This window comes from Conger conger, chromosome 7 (genome assembly GCF_963514075.1).
Source record: "Conger conger chromosome 7, fConCon1.1, whole genome shotgun sequence".
NCBI lineage: Eukaryota > Metazoa > Chordata > Actinopteri > Anguilliformes > Congridae > Conger > Conger conger.
Window position 1 is genome coordinate 794,666 of NC_083766.1, and position 7,500 is coordinate 802,165.

Genomic DNA, 7,500 nt, shown 5'->3' on the forward strand with positions numbered 1-7,500 from the left:
ACACACACCCACCCCCCCCACACACATACACCCCCCACACACACACACACACCCCCCCCACACACACACACACCCCCACACACACACACACACACACCCCCCCCCACACACATACACACACACCCCCCCCCCACACACACCCCCCCCCCCACACACACACACCCCCCCCCCACACACACACCCCCCCACACGCACACACACACGCACACACACACCCCCCACACACACACACACACACCCCCCCCACACACACACACCCACCCCCATACACACACACACACACACACACACACACACACAGCTCATACTGGTCTTATTCTGCACATTGAAGCAATTGCTCAGTGTTGGTTAACAGGGACACTGTTATTGCTCCATCTGTATGAATACTGCATCATGAGCCCAACCGTCAGGTGATGTAGGCGGTTTTGTTATACACACACACACACACACACACATACGCGCACACACGTGCACACACACACTCACACACACACACACACACACTCACGCATGCACACGCTCGCACACACACACACTCACGCACGCACGCACACACACAGGTGCACACACACACAGTCACGCACGCGCACGCACACACAGGCGCGCGCACACTCACTCACACACACACACTCACACACAGGCGCACACACACAGGTGCACACACACACAGTCACGCACGCGCACGCACACACAGGCGCGCGCACACTCACTCACACACACTCACACACACACAGGCGCACACACACAGGCACACACACACAGTCACGCACGCGCGCACACACACTCACACACACACAGGCGCACACACACAGTCACGCACGCGCGCACACACACTCACACACACACAGGCACACACACACAGTCACGCACGCGCGCACACACACTCACACACACACAGGCGCACACACACAGTCACGCACGCGCGCACACACACTCACACACACACAGGCGCACACACACAGTCACGCACGCGCGCGCACACACACAGTCACGCACGCGCACGCACACGCGCGCACACACACTCACACACAGGCGCACACACACACTCACACACAGGCGCACACACACAGGCACACACACACAGGCGCACACACACAGGCACACGCACACAGTCACACACACACACACACTGTTGCTGTATGGTGCTGTAGTATTTCATAACAGTGCAGGGCTTCCTGTGACAGCTCTACTGATCTGCTGCTTCTGCTTTCTGCTCTCAGTCTGGGGGGGGGGGGGGGGTCAGGGGTGAGGTCCTGTCCCACACTAGAGGCTGGTTCGGGCCGAGGTTGGTGGGGGGGTTTGTAGTTTGTAGTTTACGCTGAGAGATGTGCTCTTCAGCGCTGACACAACAGGAAGCTGTGGTGGAAAGAGGAAGGTGAAACCCTGTCGCTTAGCAACAGCAGAAACCACCCCGACACCCCAGACACCCAAAACCCCCCGCTTTAAATCAGAGAGCACTGTGTGTGCGTGTGAGTGAGTGTGTGTGTGTGAGAGAGAGAGTGTGAGTGTGAGTGTGAGTGTGAGTGTGAGAGAGTGCGAGTGTGTGTGTGTGTGTGTGTGTGTGTGAGAGAGAGTGTGAGAGTGTGAGAGTGTGTGAGTGTGTGAGTGTGAGTGAGTGAGTGAGTGAGTGAGTGAGTGAGTGAGTGTGTGAGTGAGAGTGAGAGTGAGAGTGAGAGTGAGAGTGTGAGTGAGAGTGAGAGTGAGAGTGAGAGTGAGAGTGAGAGTGAGAGTGTGAGTGTGAGTGTGAGTGTGAGTGTGAGAGAGTGCGAGTGTGTGTGTGTGTGTGTGTGTGAGAGTGAGAGTGAGAGTGTGTGTGCAGCAGTAGTTCTAGTGTCACACAGGTACTGTATGTACTAAGAGCACACACTTGCACACAGAAACCACAAACATCCACTAACACACACACCAGACATGCCCTAACACACACAAACACACACCGTTATCAAAGTACCTGAAGTGGGAGACAGAAGGTTTTGCCGCAGCGCAGGTTTAGACTGTGAGCAGAACCGTGTGGGGGAGGAGAGGGGCTTCCCCTGGAGGGAGGGAGGGGCTTCCCCTGGTGAGGATTAAGGTGGGTTAGGGCGGGGCGGGGCGGCGGGGGTCATGGAAAGGCTGTATGTGTGAAAGCTCTCTCACCCCCAGCATCTTACTCACTGTGTGCGTGTGTCTGTGTGTGAGTGTGTGTGTGTGTCTACGTCTGTGTGTGTCTGTGTGTGTGCCTATGTCTGTGTGTGTCTGTGTGTGTCTACGTCTGTGTGTGTCTAATAATAATAATAATAATAATAATGGATTTAATTTATAATGCACCTTCCATTCGAGAATCTCAAAGTGCTACAGGAGTCAAAAACATCAGAGAATAAAAATAAAAATAACTAAAAACAGCAAAATAAAACAGCAGTATCCAGACATCATCATCACTAAAACTAAAAATGTGGGTAGGCTCTTCCAAATAGGTGGGTCTTAAGACCGCTCTTGAAAGAGTCGACTGACTGTGGTGCTCTTAGGTGGGCAGGGAGGGCATTCCACAGTTCAGGGGCGACAGAACAGAAGGCTCGGCCTCCCATAGTGACCAGCTTAGTCCTGGTGGGTTTGAGGAGGTAAGTGTTTGATGAGCGGAGACTGCGGGTGGGGGGCTGAGTCTTGACCAGCTCCTTGAGGTAGGGGGGTGCGTTGCCATGGACGCATTGGTAGGTCAGCAGGGAGATTTTAAATTCTGTACGGGAGGAGATGGGGAGCCAGTGTAGTGAGTGGAGGATGGGAGTGATGTGATCATGTTTGCGCACTCATCAGGATCCTAGCAGCACTGTTCTGGATGTATTGAAGCTTTTGAAGGCTCTTGCTTGGAATCCCGATGAGAAGTGCGTTGCAGTAGTCGAGCCTGGAGGAGACGAAGGCGTGGACTAATTTTTCAGCATCCTGCAGAGACAGGGTGGGGCGGAGTTTGGCTATGTTTTTGAGGTGGAAGAAGGATGTTTTACAGAGGTGTTTGATGTGGGCCTCGTAGTTGAGGTGGGGGTCCGTTCTGACACCCAGGTTGGTGATGACCGATGACAGTGGGATAGCCTGGCCAGAAAAGGTGATGCATGTAATGGAGTTGACCTGGTGTGGGGTGCCGATGAGGATGGCTTCTGTTTTGCCGCTGTTCAACTGCAGGAAGTGTTGTTTCATCCACGCCTTGATACTCCTCCAGGCAGATGGTGAGTGTGGATGAGGGTGACTGTGCTGATGATGGGTCCAGTTTAATGTAGAGCTGTGTGTCATCAGCATAGCAATGGAAAGCCAATCCATGCCTGCTGATGACACGGCCGAGGGGAAGCATGTACAGTGTGAATAGCCCAGCCGTCTTCATTTTTCGTAGCTCGCTGGTGAACCATGGAGCTGAGCGAGAGAAGGTAACGGATCGAGTTTGTAGTGGGGCATGGGTGTCCAGGAGACTGCTCAGGGATGAGTTGTAGAATGCCACTGATTCAGTGGCTGATGAATGGGTGGCAGAGGAGAGAAGGTTGAGGTCTGCAGTCAGGGTGTCTGGGTTAATGTTTTTTAGGCTTCTAAAATGAATTTGACGTTTGGGTTTAGTGTGGGAGGGGGGAAATGGCAGGATGAAGGAAATGACCTTGTGGTCGGACACGCCCATTTCATAGGCGACCAGATTGCTGACCGGGGCGGTGTCAGTGATGACCAAATCCAGTGTGTGGCCCTTCCTGTGTGTGGAGACATGGACCTGTTGTGAGAGGTTGAGGGAGTCGATGAGTTGCAGGAATTCAGATGCAAAGGGGCAGGAGGGGTTGTCAACATGGATGTTGGCATCTCCAAGGATTATTATGTTTGAGGAGAAGGTCGTGGATTTCGGAGATGAAGACAGAATTTGGTTTAAGTTTGGGTGGCCGGTAGATAAGTACTATTGTCATATGGAAAGGTGGTTTACATTGAACAGCAAGGCATTCAAATGAGGATGGTGGGGGGAGGGGGAGGGATGATATTTCCAGCTCATCCTTATGGAAAATGGCTAGGCCGCCACCCCGACCAGTACTGCGGGCTTTCTGGATATAGCAGTAACCAGGTGGACAGGCTGCATTCAGGCTTGAAAAGACTTCAGGCTGATGCCAGGTTTCGGTGAGACACATGACGTCTAAGCCCTTATCCATAATATGATCACAGATGAGTGGAGCTTTAAGTGTGAGGGATTGAGTATTAAAAAGCTCTATTTTGATTGTTGGTAAAGTGGTGAATTTCTGTATGGGGATGAGTACGCGGAAATCCACTCCACGTTTTCCATACTGCTGCCTGGGCTGTGGCAATCTTGTGGTGTTTCCAAGGCTACAAGCTCTGAAGGCGACAGTGTTCTGATGACGTAGAACAGATGCGACGGGGCGCTCAGCTGAGCGGATGGATGGTATGTTGTGGCCGGGCTGGGAGTAAACAAACTGACGACGGGTGCTTCTGTGGATGTAACGTGGTCGGCGAAGAAGTCTTAGATTTTTTTATGACTGAAACACACGCTGGAATTGTGTGATTGTTCAGCTCTCGGAGGCGAGAGATGGAGTATTGCAGCATAATTTCAGGGAAATGGAGGCCCTGGATGTTGTTAGCCGATAGCCAAGCTAGCCAGGCTAGCCATGGAGCGCTGGAGGCTAGCTGTGGAGGTTTGTTGCGGTCCAAGGCAGACGTGGCCCGACCGCTTTAGCCTCACGATGCCACGACGCTGAGAAGAGCCGAGAGCTGGGTCGCGGTGGAAGGTTGGAGGTAATCCATTGCTCCGGAGAGTGGAGAACTGGAACCAGCAGATGTCTGAGGTAGGCAGAGTCGTCCGGTTTGTAGTAACAGCAATCAGAGGAAATATGGCTTGCTGGTGGCCATAGAGTCGCCGAGAGAAGAGGGCTAAAAGACTAACTTTTAAAACTAACTTTAATACTTGAATAAAAGGTAGGAAAAAAATAAATAAAGTACATAGGTCTGGTGGAGAAGCGGCGTCCTCTCCCACCATGTAATATTTCTCTGTCTTGTGTGTGTATGTGTCTGTGTGTGTCTACGTCTGTGTGTGTCTTGTGTGTGTATGTGTCTGTGTGTGTGCCTATGTCTCTGTGTGTCTGTTTGTGTGTGTGTGTGTGTGTGTGTGTCTGTCTGTGTCTGTCTGTGTCTGTCTGTGTCTGTGTGTGTGTGTGTGTGTGTGTCTGTGTCTGTGTGTCTGTCTGTGTCTGTGTGTGTCTGTGTGTGTGTCTGTGTGTGTCTGTGTGTGTGAGAGTGTGAGTGTGTGTGTGTTTGTGTGAGCGTGTGTCTGTGTGTGTGTGTATGAGTGTGTGTGTGTGTGCAGTTCTGGGGACCGCAAAATAAGAAGGACATAGAGGCACTAGAAAAGGTTCAGAGAAGCACAACCAGATTAACAGATACCAGACTGTGGGGCCCATCCACACACTGGAACAGAACCTTAACAGATACCAGACCATGGGGCCCATCCACACACTGGAACAGAACCTTAACAGATACCAGACCGTGGGGCCCATCCACACACTGGAACAGAACCTTAACAGATACCAGACTGTGGGGCCCATCCACACACTGGAACAGAACCTTAACAGATACCAGACCGTGGGGCCCATCCACACACTGGAACAGAGCCTTAACAGATACCAGACTGTGGGGCCCATCCACACACTGGAACAGAACCTTAACAGATACCAGACTGTGGGGCCCATCCACACACTTGAACAGAGCCTTAACAGATACCAGACCGTGGGGCCCATCCACACACTGGAATAGAACCTTAACAGATACCAGACCGTGGGGCCCATCCACACACTGGAACAGAACCTTAACAGATACCAGACCGTGGGGCCCATCCACACACTGGAACAGAACCTTAACAGATACCTGACTGTGGGGCCCATCCACACACTGGAACAGAACCTTAACAGATACCTGACTGTGGGGCCCATCCACACACTGGAACAGAACCTTAACAGATACCAGACCGTGGGGCCCATCCACACACTGGAACAGAACCTTAACAGATACCAGACCGTGGGGCCCATCCACACACTGGAACAGAGCCTTAACAGATACCAGACCGTGGGGCCCATCCACACACTGGAACAGAGCCTTAACAGATACCAGACTGTGGGGCCCATCCACACACTGGAACAGAACCTTAACAGATACCTGACCGTGGGGCCCATCCACACACTGGAACAGAACCTTAACAGATACCAGACCGTGGGGCCCATCCACACACTGGAACAGAGCCTTAACAGATACCAGACTGTGGGGCCCATCCACACACTGGAACAGAGCCTTAACAGATACCAGACTGTGGGGCCCATCCACACACTGGAACAGAGCCTTAACAGATACCAGACCGTGGGGCCCATCCACACACTGGAACAGAACCTTAACAGATACCAGACTGTGGGGCCCATCCACACACTGGAACAGAGCCTTAACAGATACCAGACCGTGGGGCCCATCCACACACTGGAACAGAGCCTTAACAGATACCAGACTGTGGGGCCCACAGTGGAGAGCTAGAGCACTGCTCTACTTCAGTCTACTACAGCGTGCGTGGGCCACCAGCTCTGCATGCTCCACTGCAGTCTCATGTTGTGTCTGTAATTAGATTCTGTTCCAGCCAAGCAGGGTGCAGCTCTGCTCTGCTCTGTGCGCGGTCACAGACAAACCCGCCCCTCTTCTGCATCACATTCGACAACAAGGATGCACTCCTCCCACTCTGTTCCACATGAACGTGACAAAACCTGAACAGGCGTGAGAATCTCAGCTCTCACACGCCACTGTTCTAGAACCACGATTACCAGAAACAATTATGAAATCAGCATTAGTGGCGGCCTGTAGCGTAGTGGTTAAGGTACATGACTGGGATCCGCAAGGTCGGTGTCGTTAAAGGGTGAAGCTCGCCGTGTATACCATGAGGAAGTGAAAGGCTCCAGGCCACAGCCTCTCCATCTCCTCAGAGACCTGTCCGTCATGTCCGTCATGCCCAGGTCGGCTCATGTCACCCCACTAAGGGGGACTGCCCCACCTTACATACAATCCTTAATCACTCCCTACTCCCCAGCTAGACCACTCCGGTCTGCCAGCTCTGGTCGCCTTATGGTTCCCTCACTACGAGCACCTCGCTGCGCCTTATGCCCCCCCCCCCGCCCCCCCGCCCCCCCGCCGGGATCATCATCTCACCACACTGTTCATTCAGTACAGCAGACTCTCGGTAAGCTGCAGGTTTGAGGGCATAAAAGGCAGGCCACGGTTGTTGCTAATGGAAACGGGCGGTGAGAAGCAGGGTCACAGGCGAGAGGCTCGTTCTGCTCCCGTGTCATGTGAGGTTTCTGCTCGTTCTGCGTGTTCTGCTCCCAGGTCATGTGAGGTTTCTGCGTGTTCTGCTCCCGGGTCATGTGAGGTTTCTGCTCGTTCTGCGTGTTCTGCTCCCGGGTCATGTGAGGTTTCTGCGTGTTCTGCTCCCGGGTCATGTGAGGTTTCTGCTTGTTCTGCGTG

The 7,500-nt window shown here is 52.9% G+C and overlaps 1 protein-coding gene across 1 annotated transcript in view; it reads left to right on the top strand.

Annotated features, from left to right (window-relative positions):
* Positions 1–7,500, top strand: part of grk6 (G protein-coupled receptor kinase 6) — a 49,364-nt gene that overhangs the window by 7,973 nt on the left and 33,891 nt on the right. The window lies entirely within an intron of this gene.